Source organism: Acinonyx jubatus, chromosome D3 (genome assembly GCF_027475565.1).
Source record: "Acinonyx jubatus isolate Ajub_Pintada_27869175 chromosome D3, VMU_Ajub_asm_v1.0, whole genome shotgun sequence".
NCBI lineage: Eukaryota > Metazoa > Chordata > Mammalia > Carnivora > Felidae > Acinonyx > Acinonyx jubatus.
In genome coordinates this window covers 4,376,121-4,397,453 of record NC_069392.1, presented here as the reverse complement: position 1 = coordinate 4,397,453, position 21,333 = coordinate 4,376,121, and the positions used below count along the sequence as shown (strand labels likewise).

Here is a 21,333-nt window from a genome sequence, read left to right as displayed (position 1 = left end):
ATTTCCTATGATTAAACAACAACAACAAAAATCCTCCAGCCCTTTAGGCTGCAAAAATAAGCGTCCCTGTCGCTATAGGGCGCCACAGGCAATAGGCCCCCCGGACTTCTCCCCTGGGTCCTGTCTGCAGCAGACACCAAAGTGGACAACGGGGAATTAGCATCATTCCTTCAAGACAGTAATTCTCTGCTATCGTCGGAAACTGCATCCGGCCTAGAGGAATTCTCCCCGCCGCGCCTCGCGCCTGGAGGGCTCGCGTTCTCTACCTTCACTTCGCGTGGGGTCGGACTAGGGACTGGGCACAGGGGCGCGGGGAGAGATCTGGGACCCGGATGGGACCAGGGTCGCCTTGTTGTGGCGCGGGTGGGCGGGGCGAGATCTGGGCCCGGGGCCGGTCGGAACGCAGGTGGGCGGGGTGAAATCTGAGGCAGTGGCAGGGCCGGGGCTCGGGCTCAGGTGGGCGGGGCGGGGGCTGGGACCGGGGCGGGTCGGAACGCAGATGGGCGTGGCCGAGGGGCGGGGCGCCCCGCAGGTGGGCGGGGTGAAACCTGAGGCAGTGGCCGGGCCGGGGCTCGGGCTCAGGTGGGCGGGGCGGGGGCTGGGACCGGGGCGGGTCGGAACGCAGATGGGCGTGGCCGAGGGGCGGGGCGCCCCGCAGGTGGGCGGGGTGAAACCTGAGGCAGGGGCGGGGCCGGGGCTACGGCGCAGGCGGGCGGGGCGGGGACTGGGACCGGGGCAGGGCCGGGACGCAGGTGGGCGGGGCCGGGGTGGGACCCGGGCGGGGCCGGGGCGGGGCGCAGGTGGGCGGGGCGGAGGCGGGAGGCGGGGCGGCCCCGGAAGCTGGAGAAAAGTTGCAGGGATCCGAGCGCCAGCAGCTGCTGGAGCTGGAGCCGCTGGAGCGAGGACCACCCCGCAGGTACAGAGCGGGCGGCGAAAACTTGGGGTCTGAGGGAGCGCTCCAGGCCCACCTCCCGGGGATGTGCGCGGCGCGGAGCCTGGCGCTGGCGCGCTGCTGGGCACAGATGAAGCTGGAGCGGGCGTCTGTCGCGCGGCCCTGCGGCGGGCGGGGCAGCCCCAATTTGGGGTTTGTTGGGGAACTCTGGCGGGGGCGCTGATGCCACCAGCAGTGCCTCTGCGGGGCTCAGGGCGGCCCTTCCCCTGGATGGGGACAGGGGTTTGGGACAAATTAGTCCGTTCCAGGATCTTCAGAAGCCTTACCCGGAACCTTGGGAAGCACCTGGAACCAGACCAGCTTCTGTTCCCAGAAGTGAGGAGGGGGTATGACTAAGGGGAAGGGTTTACTGTCCCCCCCCAAACGGTTTCCATGGGGCCTACCCCCACTCCACACCGACCACATTGTGGCACTTAGGCTCCAGGAAGTGGGGCAAGTTACGTGAACCTCCGTCCGCAAAGCACAGGATCACATCCTGACCCCTGCATTCGTACCGCAGCTCGTCACACTGGGACTGGGGAGCCCCCGCGGATCGCGGGTTTTTGCATCTGTTCCCTCCACGCCAGGTCCTAGAGCTGAGCTTGGACCACCGAAGAAGGCGCGCTCACAAGGCAGCTCACAGCTAACTCTGGCTTGGCAGAAATCTGGGACCCAATCCCCGACACCCCAGATTGAGTCCGATGTGATTCGGGGGTGTCTTGCAGTACAGATGGTCGCGCTCAGAGACGCTGGGGTCTGGGGCGAGCAGGTGTGAGTCTACCTTACAGGACTGGGCTTCCAGAAGTCCCATACCGGAAGCTGTCCCGTCCTCCACGGAGGGAATGAGCCTTTTGGAGTTGAGGGGATTTTAGGGGCACGTTGGGCACATAGCAAGGGCCTGGAGCTTTCCAGAGATCAGCTGGCATTATGAGTCTTGCTATTTTTATTCTGCGCCCGTGGGGCCAGGGTCACTGCCCCCGCCTGGCGGGAGGGGCGGGGAGAGGTGGTCTCTCAGCCCCAGGAGCAGCTGGCTGCACTCTGCCCTTTCCTCGCACAGGTGCCAGTGGTCTGGGGGCGGGCAGCAGTGAGGTCTCACCTCTTCAAGGATGGTGCCTGCTCCTACAGCTTATGCCAGGGTCCTGGGGTGCACACCCAGGAGAAGAAAAAGCAACAATACCTCTTTCTTGCTGCCTCGCAGGGGTGAGGGTTTGCAGGACCTCATGGATTCAACTGTCTGCAAGGTGCACACATTTCTGTGTCTTGCTTGTGGGGCCACTGGTTCCACCCCCAGCCTCTGGACTCGGTTGTCAAAAGCCAAGTCCACCTTAGTGGAGATCATTTTTTCTCTTCTTCCTGAAACTGTTTAAGCTGGGCTAGAGCACTTGGTAGAACACTGGGACGTGTTGCCAACCGATGTTGAAAAGTTGCATTTGCTTCTCAGAAGTCTGCGTGCACAGCCCGGAATTCCAGAAAAATCCACCCTCCTTGCCAGGTTCCTTGACAGCTTCATACACTCAGTTCTCTCCAATAGTGTTCCCTAAAGCTTATAATCGTGCCCCTTGCCACAAACTCCAGAAAAAATACGGCCTCACATACGCAGAGGTGTGGTAGTGTGTAAGGGGGTTATCTTTCTGGTCTGTTTCATTTGAGTATATGTGTGTGCCTTGTGCCTGGAGTGAGCCCAGCCCATCTCTCTCCTCCTCTGTTGGTTTTGATTATTAGTCTAGTCTTTAGAGACAAGATTTAGTGTGTGTGTCTGTGCGTGTGTATTTGTGCACACACATTCACTTGTGTATCTATGTTTTTTATTGTATAAAAAAGTTGCCTAAACTGAAGTTCGTCTAGAGATGGGTCAAAGACACAGCGGTCTGGCACAACACTAGCAAAAAAACTGGTTATACTGGATGTATTAAGAGTTGAAATTGTTTTGTCCTTCATGGGAGATTTAAGATACTTTTCGAGAGTAATTTTGATCCCCTACTTGCAGACTTTGGAAATTGAGCCCCACATCACATGAGAAGAACGGGCTTTAAAAGCTGTTTAAACAAAGTGCAGCTTATAATGTCTGGGTAACTTATCCTCTGTGAGGCAGGCTTCTCCATATACCTTATTATAAAAAAAAAAATAAGTTGCCAGGGTCAGGTGTAAAACAAATCTTTCATATCTACGACTCAAAAAAGCCATTGCACCACTGGGTCGACGCTTAGTGTGTAAAACCATCCTTATTTTGGAAATTCTTTCTTTATAACGGTCTTATACTCCCCTCCCACTCATACATGCAAATAGCTCATCTTGTTCAAGGAGACTGTATAGAAAAAAGAAACACCTTTTGAGAGGTTCCATTTTAAGTCAGCGAGGAGGCCAGATCAGAGAAAGTACTTGCAGCATTGGAAAAATAATGCCAAGTGCAGTTGTCACATGGGAGCAGGATAAGGAACCCGCGTGGAGTGCAAGTACTGGTAAATTCTCTCAGCTCACGGGACTATACACAATTTATTAAGAACCAAACATCCGGCATCCAGAAAAGCATATAACGAAAAGCTAAATTGCCCTTGTTGGTTTCTCCTTAATCCCAGCCTTGCTCCTAAAGGGGAGCCATTTTAAACCCTATCGGTTTTGTTTTTTATTTCTTTCGGTGATTACCTCCTCGGAGGGCTATTTACTGACGCGACTGACGCTCAGTTCCTTTGTCAGTAAGTCGTCTCCCTTCTTCACTTCCAGCCTCCGGACTTTGTTTGCAGAGCAGCGTGCCACGCTGAAGGGGGAACACGGTTCCCAGCTACCCTTGCAGCTCGCGGTGGTCACGTGACACGGATCTGCCCAATGGGATGCTAATGAAGGTCTGGAGGCGGGGCTTCTAGGGAAGACCAAGGCCCCGGATCCAAGATGGCAGCCCAGGAGAACCACTGGCACCCGGGTTCTTGGTGGCTCAGCTTCTCGCATGAGCGTGAAGGTTCCAACCGAGAGCAAGCCTCCGTTGCCCGCGGGTCCCCTGCGGAGTCCCCGAATTAACTTCCGTGACCAACTCCCCGCCGACTTCAAGGTAACACTGGTAGACACGTAACACCCACTGCCAAATGTGGGGGAGAACGCGGAGAAACTGGATCCGTCCCGCATTGCTGGGCGGAATGTAAAATGGGAAAAGTCTGGGAAAAGTTGGCAGGTTCTTAAAAATTCAGATCCGTCTACCAGGCAGGCCAGCTACTGCAGTCCTGGGCGATGGGCGCAGATGCAAACTTACGCCCACACCCAGACCTGTCTGTGAATATTCACGGCAGCTTTATTGGCAGTCACCCCACCCGGGAAACAACCCGTGCGCGGTCTCTAACGGGTGAACGATTGATGTGTAGAACATTCCTACGGTGGGATGTGGGCTCTAGCTCTCTTTTGGAACCTCTGAACTTAATTTTTATTTTTATTTTAAGTGCATTTATTTATTTTGAGAGAATGCGTGTGCAAGCGGGGGAGGGGCAGAGAGAGAGAGAGAGGGAGGGAGAGAATCCGAAGCAGTCTCCATGCTCAGCGTGGAGCCCAATGCAGGGCTCGATCTCACAAACCACGGGATCATGACCTGACCTGAAGCAAGATTGGGATGCTCAAACACGGAGCCATCCGGGCACCCTTGAACTTATTTTTATTTAAATCGGAGGTATCAGTACAAATCACTCTGGTGACAGATGGACAGATAGATAAATGGGTGGATGGTTGTGTGTGCACATACATGCGTGGGTTGATATGCACCTGCACATTCCCCAGCTCATGTCTGGTAAGGAGGGCAGTGACAAGGCCCGCTCGTAGCCGGGCCTCACGAAGGCTCTGTCATGCTCTCCTCTAAGGACATGCCTCCTGCAGCAGAGTGGTGCAGGCAGTCTCAGAAAACGCTGGAGCAAATACAGCTTCATTTCTCATTCAGTATGTGGACAAGCAGCCGCGGCACCTATTAATGGAAAAAAGACTGATGGTGCGGTGGTGGGTTTTGAGATTAAACAGAGGGATGATGGCTTGTCCGGGCATGAGGCGTTCTATCAATACACGTCCCTGTGGCTTCATAACATGTTCCTAAATCCTGATGGAACATTTTGTGGTCAGGTGGTTCTGGGACAAAACGAGGACCTGCCACCTGATGTTTATGACTTTCCATATAAGCTCTCGGACAAAATTTGTCTTATGTCATGCTTGAGGCAGAGCGAAACAGAAGTATAAACCACCTCCAATTCCCAGGGGGATGGGCCACAGTCCTGAAGAAAGAGAACGCGCCCGAAGCTTGTTGTAAATTGACCTCTGGGAGGTGTAATGAACCTGGCTATAGTTAAAGAAAACTTTATGTAAGGTTCGTATTTCCTTGCGTTAACTTTTCTGCACATGAGACCCCCGGAGGATTTAAAGGTTTACTTAGAAGATCCAATCTGAACCTTTTACCCTCAAATCTGGCTGGCTGTGTGTTCACTTACTTTAAATGGAGAACATTCTTATGCTGTGCCAGGGGTTTTAAGGAGTGTGGTCCAGCACTACATTTCACTGGGCTCAGCGCTAGGCTCCCTGGGTGTGCCTAAGCCCACTCTGTAGAGGGCGTTAGGAAATGTATGTGTGCACGTATCCATACACATACACATGTCTGTCTATCTATCTTTTTTGAGAGAGAGAGAGAGGGAGAGACAGAGGCAGAGCATGAGCAGGGGAGGGGCAGAGAGAGAGGGAGACACAGAATCCCAGGCAGGCTTCAGGCTCTGAGCTGTCAGCACAGAGCGCGACGCGGGGCTTGAACTCGTGAACCGCGAGATCATGACCTGAGCCGAAGTCGGACGCTCAACCGACTGAGCCACCCAGGCGCCCCTACATCCTGACTTTGGAAAATGGTGTATGTATTTATTTTTAGGATATCTGAAGTTCTGAGTCAAAGCTACCCACGACGTCTGCTCAGGGGGGATGTGCCTTCCGTTTCATCTCTACCCCCTGCTCCCCCACCCCCTTCTTTCCCCACCTCTCCACCCCACCCGAATCCCTTTCATTTCTGGTTTATCCTTCCTATGAGCATTTTGCACCACCGAGCAGATGCGTGTGCGGGAGTGTATTATAGACAGCATGTCCTGGAAATTACTCCCAATTCAGTTCCTCGTTCCTTCCCCTCTTCCTTTTAAGTAGAGTTTGGTCTTTAGAGCAGTTTTAGGCTCACGGCCAAACTGAGTGGGAAGTACAGAGACTTCTCATACGCGCCAGCTCCTGACGGGCACAGCCTCCCCCAATTCCACCCCCTCACCCCCCATCCTCTGCTGTAGCTGCTGTAACTTCGCTTGAGGATGTACCACAGGTTATTCCAGCACTCCCCTTTGTCTGGAGATTTTTCATGATCTCCGGTAATTTGCGGCTACAAACAGTGCCATAAGGAGTCAGCTTGTGTGCACGTATTTTTATATGTTTGGGGGAATATCTTCAGGCGGCTTCCTGGAAGTGGGGTCTCTGGGTCGAGACATCAGTGCATGAGCAGTTTACCTAAGACTTGCCACGTTTCCCTCCAGAAGGGCTGGGCCAGTCTCCCCTCACCATCCACATACGAGAGTGCCCGTTTCCCAACAGCCTCGCCAGCAACGTGTGTTCGCGTGCTTTGTAATTTTTGCCTGTTCGTTAGGTGAGAAATGGGATCTCCGTGTTGTTTTAATTTTCACCTAACTGTGAGTGCGTTTGGATACTTTTTTGCATGTTTAAGAGCCATTTTCCTATCTTTTCTTGTGAGTTTTCTCCTCACACGTCACGTTCTATTTCAGTCTGAATTCGAGATATTTCAGTCTGAATTTGAGAAGCCCCAATTTCAGCAAGAATTGAATTTCTTTTTCAGTGACGTGTAATTAGGTTCAGGCTCAGTATTGGTATCTAACTCTGACAGTGCCTTGAGAAACGTCCAGCAGTAGGGGTAACGCACTGTTTGGAGGGTGTGTGGTGTTGGGGGCTGGGCGCTGTTGTATTAGAATTGGGTTGATCGTGGTACTAAGAGAGTTTGAAGGAGGCCCTGGGAAAATTTATTCCGGGATCCCAGTAACAGCCCTTTCCCCTGTCACAGAGGCCGCTCAGGTCTGTGGGAGCTCGTGGGACGGGGCAGGGGGGCTAAGAGTGAGGACTGACTTTGGGCTCATGCGAGTGAATCCCAGTCACCTGCCGAAGCACGTGGGCTGAGGCCTGTTCTCAGAGGAGGGGAACCAATGCAGGTTAGCCCTGAACCGAGACTCTCCTTGAGGTCCAGATCAGAGGGGCTGTGGGAGAACTTGGACATGATTGTCTCACTCTGTGACTCAGTGGAATTTAAGGTCACGTCTGTGCACCACCAGAACCACATGTGGATCCGGAAGTCACATCAGGCCGTGGAAGAACCGGCCCACGATGTTTTCATCATCAGAGATTAGAATCAATCCAGGCGCAGACATACCCACGGCGGCCCCTTGCTGGCCAGCCCCAGTTGCCCAAGGTCCCGGCTGCTGACTACATAAACCCCGTCCAGTGCTGTGGGGTTTGTGCCCCTGTGCGCATAGTTCCTACAGGCTGCTAGAATATACTTTCCATCATACAGGTATCTCTGGCCATGTCTTATGTGCAAATCCGGGTTAGATTTTTCCTCCCTCCTCGCTCCTTCTCTCCTCCCTTCACCCTTTTCTCCACTCTCTCTCTCCTCCCCACTTCTCTCTCTCTCTCTTTTTTTTTTTTTTAATTTTTTTTTCAACGTTTATTTATTTTTTTTGGGACAGAGAGAGACAGAGCATGAACGGGGGAGGGGCAGAGAGAGAGGGAGACACAGAATCGGAAACAGGCTCCAGGCTCTGAGCCATCAGCCCAGAGCCTGACGCGGGGCTCGAACTCACGGACCGCGAGATCGTGACCTGGCTGAAGTCGGACGCTTCACCGACTGCGCCACCCAGGCGCCCCAACTCTCTCTCTTTTTCTGATAAATAGTCCTGGCCCTCATGGAACTCACAGTCTCTATGGAAGGAGAGAGAAGGCCAATGCATACATTAACAGGTACTTTTCCCCAGGCCAAAGTGCAACTTTTGAGTAAATGAGTCTAGAAACGGCACTCCGTTTCAGTAGTTCTGTTTTCGGAATTAGAGAATGAAGTGAAGCAATACTAATGAGATCCCATAGGAGGCACCAGAACTGTCTTGCTGGGTGCCGCATTGGAGGAGACCGTCCGTCGGCATGATTTAGCCGAGCATCTACTATGGAGGCCTGGGTGGCGGGCTTCAAGGGACATAGAGCCTCTGAGCGAGGGACTATCTCAATATGCACACTGCTGTTCAAGTCCCGGAGGAACAGGATGCAGACAGGAAGTGACCTGAGAGAAGAGAGAGGGCCGTGCAGTCCCGACGGCTACCCAGAGGAACCTTCCTGGAGGAGGAGGCTTGGCGGATGAGTAGGGCTGGCTTGATGCATGCAACCAGGTGAAGGTCCACTGCTTTTCATGGGGCACTTGGACATGGGGATTGGACATTTCAGTCCCTGGAATTTCAACTCCGTCCTGTTTCAGCATTTTGAAGACTTGGGACTGCTTTTCACCCCGCCCGATTACTTAATTCCTCACCCCAGCCTGTAGAAGTCCTTGTGGCTATGATCCCCATTTTCTGGATGAGCAAACAGAGGCTCCGAAAGGCGATGTGGCTTTCACAAGGGAGCCAAGCTAAGGAAGGCGAGTCTGAGCCGAGCCTTTTCATCCCCAGAATGTGACTTCCCACCAGTCCGCCGTGCTCAGAGAGGCAATATCTCCAGGCACGTGAGCCGCAAACGAGAGGCAGACACACATTTCTGGATTCATACAGGGACACACCAACCAGCCACGAGCATTAGTTGGTGCTGCGCGTTTTAACGTGGGTAAGTCTTTAAAACTTAAAATGGAATAAGAGGGGTGCCTGGGTGGCTCAGTCGGTTGAGTGTCCGACTTCGGCTCAGGTCATGATCTTGTGGTTCACGGGTTCGAGCCCCACATCGGGCTCTGTGCTGACAGCTCGGAGCCTGGAGCCTGCTTCCGATTCTGTGTCTCCCTCTCTCTGACCCTCCCCCCATTCATGCTCTGTCTCTCTCTGTCTCAAAAATAAATAAATGTTAAAAAATTAAAAAAAACAAGAAAAAAAGAAAAAAACGGAATAAGAAACTTAAAAAGCAAGTTGCCAGGGCATGCCTAGAACAAGGCATCATTGTATACAGCCTGAAACACGGAGCACGATCTCATACATTTTTATGAACACGCAATTAGGCAGTGACAGTATGAAACAAAATATAAACGTGGAAATCGTACAAGCGTTGGGATAGCGGCTATCTCTGGGGAGGGCAGGAGGTGGGTGGGATGAGGTGGGGGTCCCCAGGAACTTCAGCACATCTGCGTCTTATTTCCGAGCTGGGTGGGGGCATGGGTGTTGTGTTTATACACCATATAGTATATGGTGTATAAAATGGCAATTAGGTGATGGGTTACAGTGGTCAGTCTGGTACATTTTTCTCTCAGAATTATTGTCTCTCTAAGTTTGCTTGTCTTTTGGGAAAAGGGGGGCATTTCCCTTGAGGGGAAACGAGACAAGAAGCTTTTCCTGAAGCGATCGGAGACATAGATGGTCTAACGCATGCTGTGGCTCAGCTTAGCATGTGATGCACGTTACCTGTTTGGTCCACTGACCCGAATCTTGCATCAGTGGCCCCCACCAGTGGCTAGGGCTTTCTCAGAGGCCGAAGAGTTGTTGTCGGCACCTGCCTCTGGTTCCGTGAGACTCAGGGTGTTGTATATAAGCATGTTCACTGTTCCCAAGTCAAAGAATCAGAATCTGAACTAAATTCCCAGACAACTCCAAACGTAAAACCCAGGGAGAGCAACAGTACTGAGGCCAGGAATAGAGAGCGCCATTCATTCATTCCATGAGCTTTTCCTGTGCCTACAGTGTTCCAGGAATTCTAGATACTGGGGCTACGGCAGGAAGCAACAGAAATATCATGCTTGTCCTGGTAGAAACATTTGCTCCCTCAAGGGAAACATCCTGTGTTTCCAAAAAACAAGTAAGCACGCTTACAGCGATAGTGATTCCAAACATTACTTAAACCATTGCCAACATAAGAGCATACATTTGGAAAGTTTGATTTGCTTGCAACTGAACAGCAGCGCACATTAATTTTCATTCATGTATTAAATGCCGTTTATTGCGCACCTACTATGTGCCAGCTGCTGTCCTAAACACCGAGGATGCCGCGAAGATCCCAGAACTGCCTGTCATTGGTCTGATCTGAGCCAGAGGCTCACCCCTGAACCAATGACTATAACCCAGAGGATGGGATATTCTGATTGGCTATGCCCGGTCACATGCCCACCCCTGGAACCTTTGGGCTCCGTCCAAACCACACAGACCAAATCGAAACAGATTGGTTTCCCAGAAAGAAAACCGAGGGCTCTTCCATGGGGTTTCTCTCCATGCCCCTGTTGGTCACACAGGTGCCCGTGGCTGGGTGCATCTCCGCGGCTGACGGCCACAGTGCGCCGAGCTGAGGTTGAAGCCAGGGCGCTGTCTGCTGTCCCTGCTCCTGCCGATCGAGGTGTGTCTGATTGACGAGGACATCCGACGCAGCCTCTGCTGCTGCCTTTGCTAACGTGAGCCGATCCATTCGTGGGACTTCTTGTCGAGTAAGCAAAACATTGTTTTCTGCCTCAGTCTGCATTGCCGTTCGGTCGCAAAGTTAGCGCCTGCAAACAGCAGAAGTTGTTTGGGAAGCTGGAAGTCGGTGAAAAGCCGCACCGGGTTAAAGTCAAGGTCTCTGCGCGGCTGCGTTTCCTCTGGAGGCTCCGAAGAATTGCGTTTTGTCGCGCATTCGGGTTGTTTCTGACGGTGGCGGGCTGGGGCCCCGGCTCCCTTGCTGGCGGTCCCCTGAGGGTCGTGCCCAGCTTGTAGAGGAGGCCCTCGTTCCTGGGCCCGTGGTCCCCTTCCTCTCAAAGCAGCAATGGCAGGTGAGTCCCCGTCGTGCTTCCCGCCTCTCCTGCCATTACCCATCTCTGGCCGACTCTCTTGCCGCCTTCTTGCACTTTTAAGGGCTCATGTGATGAGGGCCCCCTGGGGATAGTCCAGAACAGGCTGCCTGTCTCCAGCCCCTGACCTTAGTGCCACGTGCAAGACTTCCTCTGCCAGGCAGGGTAACGGCCTCACAGGTCGCGGGGATTAGGTCACGGACATCGTGCGGGGCATTGCCGGTCACAGGGGCTAATCAGAGTGTTGAAGCACTGTGCGTGGCTAGGGTGAAGGGGAAATTGGGGTCCTCCGACCTCTGACCGGAGCTCCTGACCATCCCTGTGCAGACGGATAGCCTGCTGCTAGCACAGCACGTGTGTGTCTGTCCCCTCCCCACCCAGGGGACAGAAGAAGCCGCCCCTGGCTCCGCGAGGCTGGTGGCTTAACTTCTCCCTGAGCTGCTTCCCACGGGTGTGAGTGGGGGCAGTGGGGCCTCCTGGCCAGGACCATCTGGGTGGGATCCCCAACTCCCCCGGCTCCCCAGCTCTGGATGAGTCTCTTGTTGGGGACTCGGCCTTGGTTTCTTCTGCCGCGTCCGGAGGCTCAGGCCTCCCACGGCGCAAGGCTCACTTCTAGGCCACAAGGGACCCAGCAGAACCAGGGCCGACCACGTCCTGCTCCCGAGGTGTCTGCACCATAGCGGGAAAGTCGCTGCATAGGCGGTGCAGGATGTGAACCCTGGGAATAAGTGAGCGTTGTCAGCAGGACGTAGGTGGTGAGGAGAGCGCGTCAGAAATCGTGCTTTAGGAAGGAAGGCTTCGCGGAGACATCCGGACAAGGAGCAGGAGCCAGCCGCCGAGTCCGAGGGAGAGCAGTACGGGCGCATGAGGCCGACAGGTGTAAAGGCCCTGGGGCAGAGCAGTTGACAGGCCATCCGTGCGAGGGGGGATCTGAAGGAGCCTCGGAGCCCAGAGAGACACCCAGGAGCCCTGCCGAGCCACACGGGGCCACCCGTCTAACTCAAGTCTCCTCGCGTCAGAGATGCTGACAGAAGCCTGACCCTGTGCAAAGGCAGAAGTGTAGCTTGGGCTCTTTCTCGAGGGTCTAAAGGATCTCTGAGTTTTCCCTGTGGGGCTTTGCTCACTTGAGAGGTTGTTGTGTTTGCTTCTGTGTTTTACTTAGAGTAATAGTAACAACAAACCGACTTGTCTGCCAAGTAGATCTATTCTATTTTTTTTTTTTTTTTTGGTAAAAAAACTTCATTACTAGGTAGCTGGTTCAGTTTAGCTATTCCACATTTTATAGTTGGATAGTTTCTTTGCCGTGACCCTATGCAGTAAGCAATTCTTTAAAAAAAAAAAAAAAAATCCAAAGGGCCAGCTCCAAGCAGGCATACAGGGCACATTTTGCGATTTCACCGCAACCAGAGGCGTGTTGTGTGGGGATCTGCTTACAGTGGATCCCTTCTAAATGGGCTGTGCCTTTATCTCCAACAATTCCAGCTTAAAAATATTTGTAAAAAAATTTTTTTTAACGTTTTATTTATTTTTGAGACAGGGAGAGACAGAGCATGAACGGGGGAGGGGCAGAGAGAGAGGGAGACACAGAATCGGAAGCAGACTCCAGGCTCCGAGCCATCAGCCCAGAGCCCGACGCGGGGCTTGAACTCACAGACCGCGAGATCGTGACCTGAGCTGAAGTCGGACGCTTCACCGACTGAGCCACCCAGGCGCCCCATTCCAGCTTTAAAATACTTGTGTCGTGGGTTAGGTTGACTGCTGTTCACTGTCGTTTAGACAGATGACTTCAGGGATCACTTCATAAGAGAAAGGAAGAAGAGAATGTATTTCATGCCATTATAATTTATAATCCCTAATTATAGAATGAGGTACTTTAATTATGCAAAAGTGCGTGCGTTTTGATCCGCGCGGTCTAGGTCCGTGCAGCTCTTTGCAAATGTTTATCACACCCTTCTCTTTGCTGCCTGCGTTTTGTTCACAACGCCAGAACTTACTGTCTGAAAATGTGTCTGTCACTTTGATTACACGCTGCTTGCCGAGCGTTGCCGACTGGGGCTCTCCGCATCCCCAGCACAGAACTGGCAGCTTGTTAGAGCTCATTAAATATTTGTTGAATTGAATTACATTTGAAATACTATATTAAAAATCTTGCACCAACCTGCAGGGTCCTTAGCGGTGAGTTTTGTTCTTACCATGGCAATACATTTGCATTCATATTTAATAAATACATTGCAGCTTTCCCCTCTAAGTGGCAATAAAAACTTTTATGCAGTATTTGGGCTCCACTGGGTTTAGCTAAAGGAGCTTTCTACCCGCCCTTGGGGTTGGGACGTCAGGATCAATGTTAGGAGCTGTTTGTCTGGAGGAAAGAGAAGTTTCACTGAGCCAGCAAAGTGACCATTTTGAATTGCTTGGGATCTGATTTAATGCTGAATCGAGCATTTGCAATTTTGCTTGGGTATAAAGTAGAAAGGGCCAGTTCTTCTCTCTGCGGATTTGAGAAGGATTTGGTTTGGAATGGATGAGTCACGGCGGACTGCGAGGAAATCCAAACTCAGCACCCCCAAACTCAGGCTCTTCCCCGAAACCTCACCATCCTCTCCGACCTCCTCTTGCAACGTCCCTGCTCCTGCCGTCCAGCCACGTGGACTTCCGGGGGGTTCCGTGAATCTCCACGCTGGTTCCCACCTCAGGGTGGTTTGTGATCGTTCTGCCGTCTGCTGAGAGCGCTGTGTGCCTGGACCTCTGCGGACCTGGCTTCTCCTCCTCAGAGGGTTACAAGCCCCGACACCCCCCTCCCTTTTTTTTAAACGTTTATTTATTTTTGAGACAGAGAGAGACAGAGCGTGAGCATGGGAGGGGCAGAGAGAGAGGGAGACACAGAATCCCAAGCAGGCTCCAGGCTCCGAGCTGTTAGCACAGAGCCCGACACGGGGCTCGAACTCACAAACCGTGAGACCATGACCTGAGTCGAAGTCGGAAGCTTAACCGACTGAGCCACCCGGCCGCCCCTCGACACCCCCTTTCTTACGAGCCCTGTTGTTCCAGGCCAAAGAGGCCCCATGCGAGGCAGTCTCTCCCACGACCCAGCTTCGTTTTCTGCACTGCATTTATTATCCCGTGGGGTCATCTTATTGCTTATTTATTTAGCATCCGTGACCCTCACTAGAACATCAGCATCGTGCAGGCAGGGACCGTGCCTGAGTTCCTCAGCTTTACCCAGGACCAAGGACAGGGCTTACCATGTAAATATTTGTGGGACAAACACCCCTTCAGCTTTCAGAGCCAGCAGTGAACTCGTGTGCTGTGGGACCTTGTGGTAGGAAGTAATAACGTGGGATCTGACGAGCCCCATCAAACCTGAGATGCTGAGGTCAGGACTCCCATTCTGTGTCCCACCTGTAGGACTCTCCTGTTTTTCGTTTGTGCTCGTTTATCGCCAATGTGAAGATTTCGGGAGGGCAGATGTCGTGGTGGGATGGATCGGTTTGTGGTGCCTCTGCCTGACAGGTGGGTGACACAGGGGACCCCGCTCTGGACTTTGGGTTTCCTCATCAGGGACTTTCCTTTAGGATGTCTGCGGAAGAAATGGTTAGCAAGGAAAGAGAGGCGTATCCAGACCCTCTGACTCCCCGAGACTCATCTCTCTGGAATATCTTCTCCCTTAAAGTCTGACATCCCAGGATCCCTGAGTCCATTGGGGAAGACGGAGCAGATTAACATATGAGCCGTAGACCTGGTTCATCCAAACTGTCACGAAGGCACTTGAGGGCTGGGGACTCGTCCGTGATCACCTTCCTTGACTTTACAGCCTGTCTTCTGGTCCCACTCACCAGGGCTTAGATTTGGGGACATAACATGATTTCTTTGGGCCTCAGTTTCTACGTCTTCCTACACAAAGGTTTGGTGGAACCAATTTAGAGATGCTAAAAGTGGGCCACTTCCCTCTTTCGGCAGAGTTTCCGGAGGACTGGGTGAAAGGTACGTGGTGGAGGGTGTGATGGGAACCTGAGCCAAACAGAGCCTCTTGCGAAGGGCTTTCCAACCCAGTGGACGTCAGAGTGCTGGTGACTGGCCTTTTGGGCCCAAAGGATGCCGCTCATCCACGAAATGTTGTTGATCTAAAGCAGTGGTTCTCAGAGTGGGGCTCCAGGGACCCCTGGGGTTCCTAAGACTCTTTAGCCATCACCATTATTATCAGCAGCCGCATGTTACTTGCTTTCTCTTTTCTGGATTATTCATGTGTATACAGTGGAATTTTCCAGAAGCTGCATGATGTGTGGTATTGCAACAGACTGAATGCAGAAACTTGTGTGAGAATCCAATTGTCTTCTCCTGAGTCAGACATCAGAGATTTGCAAAAATGTGAAACTGTGCCCCTCTTGGCACAGATTTTTTTGTTTAAAAAAAAGAAAAAACAGTTATTTTCCGTAAATATGTCACTTATGTTAACACCTCCTGGGTTTATTGTTGTTGTTTTTTTAATGCGTTAATAGTTCTTTTTTAATTCTCAAAAAAAAAAAAAAATAAATAAACGGAAATCTGAAATAACTTCTTAAACTTGAACTCCACCGAGGCACACGGGAGTTTTCCAGTATTTGAGTTATTTTTAGGGTTGGTGGGGTGCACCCCTCAGTTCACCTCCTCTCAACACAGGATTTTTCTTTCCTTGTCTAGAAACGGAAGGCAGCCGGTCGTGACGGGTAGCGGTAACCGGGGACTGCTTGTCATTTGTTGGTTCTGCGACTCTGAGCTGCTTCTTGCCGGGATCCGGCCTGAAAGTGGGAGAGAGGGAGCCTCCGTCCCTAAGGACGTTCTGTGGGGCTTTCTCGCCCGGCTTCCTGATGCAACTGCTCCTGCAGACCCCTTCCCTTTCCTCTGGCTCGGCCTTACGGCCGCTTGCAGAATTTCCGGGTCTTAATTGGTCAACTCGTATACCTTCGTGCTGGCTTGCCAGTTCTAATTATGTGCTAGAACGGAGGGAAGAAAAGAGAACATTTGCGGCCTAATGAGAAATGAGATTGGGCAGATATTCCTAGCTCTGCTTACAGCATAAATTCAATAACTCAGTTTTGGTGCCTTTGTGCTGGAGGGAAAAAAAAAGCCATAGGAGTTAGATTCCATTTTGCAGCTGGGCCGGATTGCACAGCTCACGTCGCAGGATCAGAAAAAGCATTTCCCTCGCCAAGCAGGCTAATGAAGCCCCTAATAGGATTTACTGACCAGAAGAACCACAGACCAAGAAACAGCAGCCAGGTTCTACTTACTTGCCATTTGTATGTAACTTTCACATATAACGGATGTCGTGTCAGAAATTTTATTGCAGTTGGAACAGAATATGGTGTGATATTTGAACTCAGATACAAAAAAAAAGACAGCCTGTGTGTATATGTGCATGTGAAAACTCCCTCTCACTCTTGATTTCTGTAAGAAATTCAGTCTCCGATCCTGATTCTGTGATCACAGTGGTTGAGCTTGGCTAAAAATACAGCCATCGCCAAGAGGTTGGGATGTGGGGAATGAACTTTGAGTGGAGCGAAAACGGCCAAGTCTTGCCTAATTAATAGCTCTTGGAATGTGATGCCAATGTGTACCTTACCAGTGACGCCTCCAATGACTGTAAAAAGTGCTCTGTGCCTATTCCTTCACTGGATTATTTGTTTTTCGGGTGTGGAGTTTGGTGAGTGCTTTATGGATTTTGGATACTAGCCCTTTTGTCTCATATGTCATTTGCAAATATGTTTTCCCAGTCCGTCGGTTGCCTTTTAGTTTTGTTGATTGTTTCCTTTGCAGTGCAGAGGCTTTTTATCTTCATGAGGTCCCAATAGTTCATTTTTGTTTTTAATTCCCTTGCCTTTGGGGATGTGTCAAGTAAGAAATTGCTGCCGCTGAGGTCAGAGAGGTTTTTCCCTGCTTTCTCCTCTAGGGTTTTGATGGTTTCCTGTCTCACATTCAGGTCCTTTATCCATTTTGAATTTATTTTTGTGAATGGTGTAAGAAACTGGTCTAGTTTCATTCTTCTGCATGTGGCTGTCCAGTTCTCCCAGCACCATTTGTTAAAGAGACTGTCTTTTTTCCACTGGATACTCTTTCCTGCTTTGTCAAAGATTAGTTGGCCATACTTTTGTGGGTCCAGTTCTGGAGTCTCTGTTCCATTGGTCTATGTGTCTTGTTTTGTGCCAATACCATGCTGTCTTGATGATTACAGCTTGCAAACTGGTGCAGCCATTCTGGAAAACAGTGTGGAGGTTCCTCAAAAAATTAAAAATAGACCTACCCTATGACCCATCAATAGCACTGCTAGGAATTTACCCAAGGGATACAGGAGTGCTGATGCATAGGGGCACTTGGACCCCAATGTTTATAGCAGCACTCTCAACAATAGCCAAATTGTGGAAAGAGCCTAAATGTCCATCAACTGATGAATGGATAAAGAAATTGTGGTTTGTATACATAATGGAGTACTACGTGGCAATGAGAAAGAATGAAATATGGCCCTTTGTAGCAACGTGGATGGAATTGGGGAGGGTTATGCTAAGTGAAATAAGTCACACAGAGAAAGACGGATACCATATGTTTGCACTCTTAAGGGAAGGAAAAAAAAAAAAGAGAGGTTAGAGAGGGAGGGAGCCAAAACATAAGAGACTCTTAAAAACTGAGAACAAACTGAAGGTGGATGGGGGTTCGGAGGGAGGGGAGAGTGGGTGATGGGCATGGAGGAGGGCACCAGGGATGAGCACTGGGTGTTGTGTGGAAACCAGTTTGACAATAAATTTCATATTAAAAAAAAAAGTGCTCCGTGTGACTGAAGGACGGATATTTTTGGAGTTAAATATAGCTAGTCATAGATTAGAGAAACATTGTTCTTTGACTTTTTTTTTTTTAATGCTGAAGAAAACGAACAGACATGATCAGGATTCAAGTACGCGGATGTCGATTGGTTACGTAATTACTTGCATAATTAACATCGGGGAATAAAGGAGCCGCAGGTGGCTGCTTTAAAAACTATACATCACTCGCTGTACCTCATGGTTAGTAGGTTTTCTTGTTGTGGCTGAACTACTCGTAGTACTGTCGGAGGCAGAGGAAGGGAGATCCTGCCTCTCAGTGAGACCAGCATATAAATTAAAGCGCCTTCTTTGTTAACTGTGTGTTTTTCAACTCTTCTCTCTCTACCAGTTATCAGATTGTGGATTGCCTTAGAATCAGTTTCAGCGGTACCGAGTGTGAGAGATATCGGATCTCCTTTTTAATTTCAGGTGATTAAATCTCGGGGTGTTGGGATATCTTAACCCAACACATACTGCTATCTGTTAGAGATGCTTTCACTGCAAGTAATAGGAAACTCAGGTAACTTAACCCCCTTGAGACAGTGCTTTGTTTCGCTTGCTCAGCAAGATGTCCAGATCTAGGCAGCTGCTGGCATCAGTTTGGGTTTTCAGAAATAGTAGGCCCTCGTACCATATGATCGTGCCTGACTTTCCCTCGTGGTCACAGCATGGCTGCCTAATGCCAAGCATCACAGCCGTGTTCAAGGCAGGAAGTAGGGTGGAAGACGCTGAACCCAGTGGTGCTGGTCTCTTTTATCAGGACAGTCAAGCGGTTCCAGAAGCCCCCATCTAATACCGGGTTGTGTCTCACTGGTCAGGGCTGTTCCACCCAGGCACCTGGAAAAGCGAGCATTTACTTTCCCAACAGCCTGTGGGGCTCACTCCCTGGATAATCAAGTAAACTCTTACTGGCAGTATAGCTCCAGTTGCCAAGGGCTTACAGTAACAATCAAGGTAAACATCCTTAATGTTAGAAGAATTACGGAGTTTTGAGGGGAAGGGTGTTAAATAACCAATTAAGTGATTAAGTATTGAACTACAGTTTGCTATTAAACGCACACCGACATGAAAGAGGTAGGCCAGAGCTCTGTGGACCCATGGGAGTCCATGCTTCTTGGAGTCTAACCCTTGAGCTGGGTCTGAAAGGATGAACACCAGTACACCGAGTGAAGAGAAGGAAATGACTGTTTTCGGAAGGACAGCGTGGACAGACAGAGCTGTGTGGCCAACCAGCGCCGAGGTCAAAGCACAGGCAAGGAGGGGCCTCCGTTCCCATAGGGCAGGAAGGCATCGAAGATGTTGACGTGACTGGTGACGGTGGCTGTTGCTCCTTCCCGTGAGACTAGCTTATTGGCCACCGGTTCGGCAACGGGTATTTTCTGCCACCGACAGCTTTCCCGTCCTTACGTGATTTCGTACTTGAGGGGCTCGGCCAACAAGTGCATGTGCAAGGAGTGTCCTTCAGAGACCTAAATAGAAGGTCACGTGTGCAGCGGGCGTGTCTGTGCAGAGGGAGGGAGGTCACCGACATGTTTTGCCCAGTTGTGGGTATTTTATTTTTTGTAGTGAAGGCTACGAATACCGCCAAGCCTAAACTGTTTTCTCCTGAAGCCAACTCATAAGGATAGTGAACCTTATTAGGTTTCTCAGATGTAGAATGCCTGGGATGAAATGGCATGTTCTGTAGAGTCATGTTCCCAGTATGGGGTATCTCAGACTTCTGCTTGGCTTGCTTCCCCCTGTCATCCCTTCCCCGAGGTACGGGGACAGGCGTGGCTCAGCTACTGAGCAACCAGATAAAAAAAACAAAGGCTACAGACACTTTTTGCACGTTACCTCTACGTGCAAAGGAGAAAGACGTATGCACTCAGGCAATGAGGGTTTTTGCTCAGTCTCGATGAAATACACCGTGAGTTGGAAAAAGGGTGGTGGGGGCCGGTGTCTGCCTTTGTCCTTATCAGCATCAGCAGGGAGGCAGGTGACCCCAGAGCGGTGCCCAGAGGGTATTTTGGTCACGTCCAGAGAATGCAGCCGTCCACGGCAATGACATGATGCTTGCCTCTGGTCCGGCTGGGAGGAACACCCGTCTGGGCTCTGGGACTTCTCAGCATCCTTTCCCCATCGTGGGCAAGTTCAGGACTCCCTGGACATCCCTAGCACCCAGAACCCAGCACCCCAGACAACACGAGGCTTCACGGGGTTTGTAGGCAAAAGCCATTCCTGTCGCCAGCGGGGCACCGGACGGTCTGACTGGAGAGCTCTCACCCAGCGTGGCCCGGACGGTGGTGGAACCCGGTACCCTGTGGCTCTGACCTGCACAGGGGACCCAGACGTGAACTGGTTTGACTTTTGTGCTGGTGAGTCCTAGGTGGTGAATTCACACTGGCTCACGGTGGGTGGCACGGAGATGGCCGATGTCCTGTAGCAGATTGCTGATCATAATAACATAATCATAAATTTAGGAGTAGCAGTAAAAATCAGCGATGTGAACGTTGTTTTAGGATCAGGGCAAGACGTGAGCAGCCCGGGCTCTGAGCTCCCCTGTGAGTCTGTTCCCAGTGGCAGGAGCCTCCAGCTACTTGGAATCGTCCTCAGGAAGTGAGCTTTGAAAACCTCGCACTGCTTTTCATTCAGCTTCAGTCCATTCAGCTCAGGTCTTGATCTCGCGGTCTGTGGGTTCGAGCCCCACGTCGGGCTCCGTGCCAACAGTTCGGAGCCTGGAGCCTGCTTCCGATTCTGTGTCTCCCTCTCTCTCTGCCCCTCCCCAGCTCATGCTCTCTCTCTCTCTTAAAAATAAATAAACATAAACAAATTCTAAATAAATAACAAAAGAAAGAAAACCTTACGCCGAGCAGGGGTGGTCCGTGTCTGGTTCCTCCTGAGGACTGTGTGCCCCCTCCTGCCCTCCTCCCAGTGTGGCCAGGACTGCTCGCTTCCTCCTGGGTCCCCTGGGCTTCCCCAGCCCCTTCCACCTCGTGGGGACCCCTCCCCGTGTCCAGGTCCCATCCACACCTGCCCGGACACATCTGCCCCGTTTCCATCACTCGCGGTCCCCGCAGCAGACAGCACCCTGGTTCCCAGCGTGTCCGTGAAACAGAGAAGTAACACGCGCTTGGCAAAATGCATGTTAGAGCTCCTTCTGGGTGCTGGTAAATGCACCTTAGTTTTCAAAGGCAAAGCCATTCACTGCTCCCCTCCCCGTATCTCCCGGAGGAAAGGGGACATGTGAGGATCGCCTTTCACCAGTGACCAGCTCTCCTCTGATCGTACCTTTTTAGGAACAAAATGATTTTATGGATACGTCCAGTTAACATAACGAAGACAGTCGCTGGAGTAAAAACAACGGCGTGAGGACCTGTGGGAAGTCCCCGGGGAAACAGAAAGTAGCAGCACATCCACAGCCCCTTTTAAGCCTCACCCATGGGGGCCATCACCCCACCACCCAGACGCAGGCGATCACCCGGGCGCTCATGCAGCAGGAGCCCGTATGTATGTGGTGATGAATGAGTGTGTGCTTGGGAAGCGGTGACTGTCTGCTGACCGGGTAACACGTGGCTCCGTCACTGGGCTTCCGGATTGTTCCATTACCG

At 51.4% G+C, this 21,333-nt stretch overlaps 1 long non-coding RNA gene across 2 annotated transcripts in view; it reads left to right on the top strand.

The window, feature by feature from the left end:
* Positions 1-816: 816 nt before the first annotated feature.
* LOC113595181 (uncharacterized) overlaps positions 817-21,333 on the top strand; it is a 123,537-nt gene continuing 103,020 nt past the window's right edge. For both annotated transcript variants that reach the window (XR_008291459.1, XR_008291458.1), the window contains exons 1-2: positions 817-916; positions 3,653-3,974. This is a non-coding gene — a long non-coding RNA (uncharacterized LOC113595181). The remainder of the gene's footprint in view (positions 917-3,652; positions 3,975-21,333) is intronic.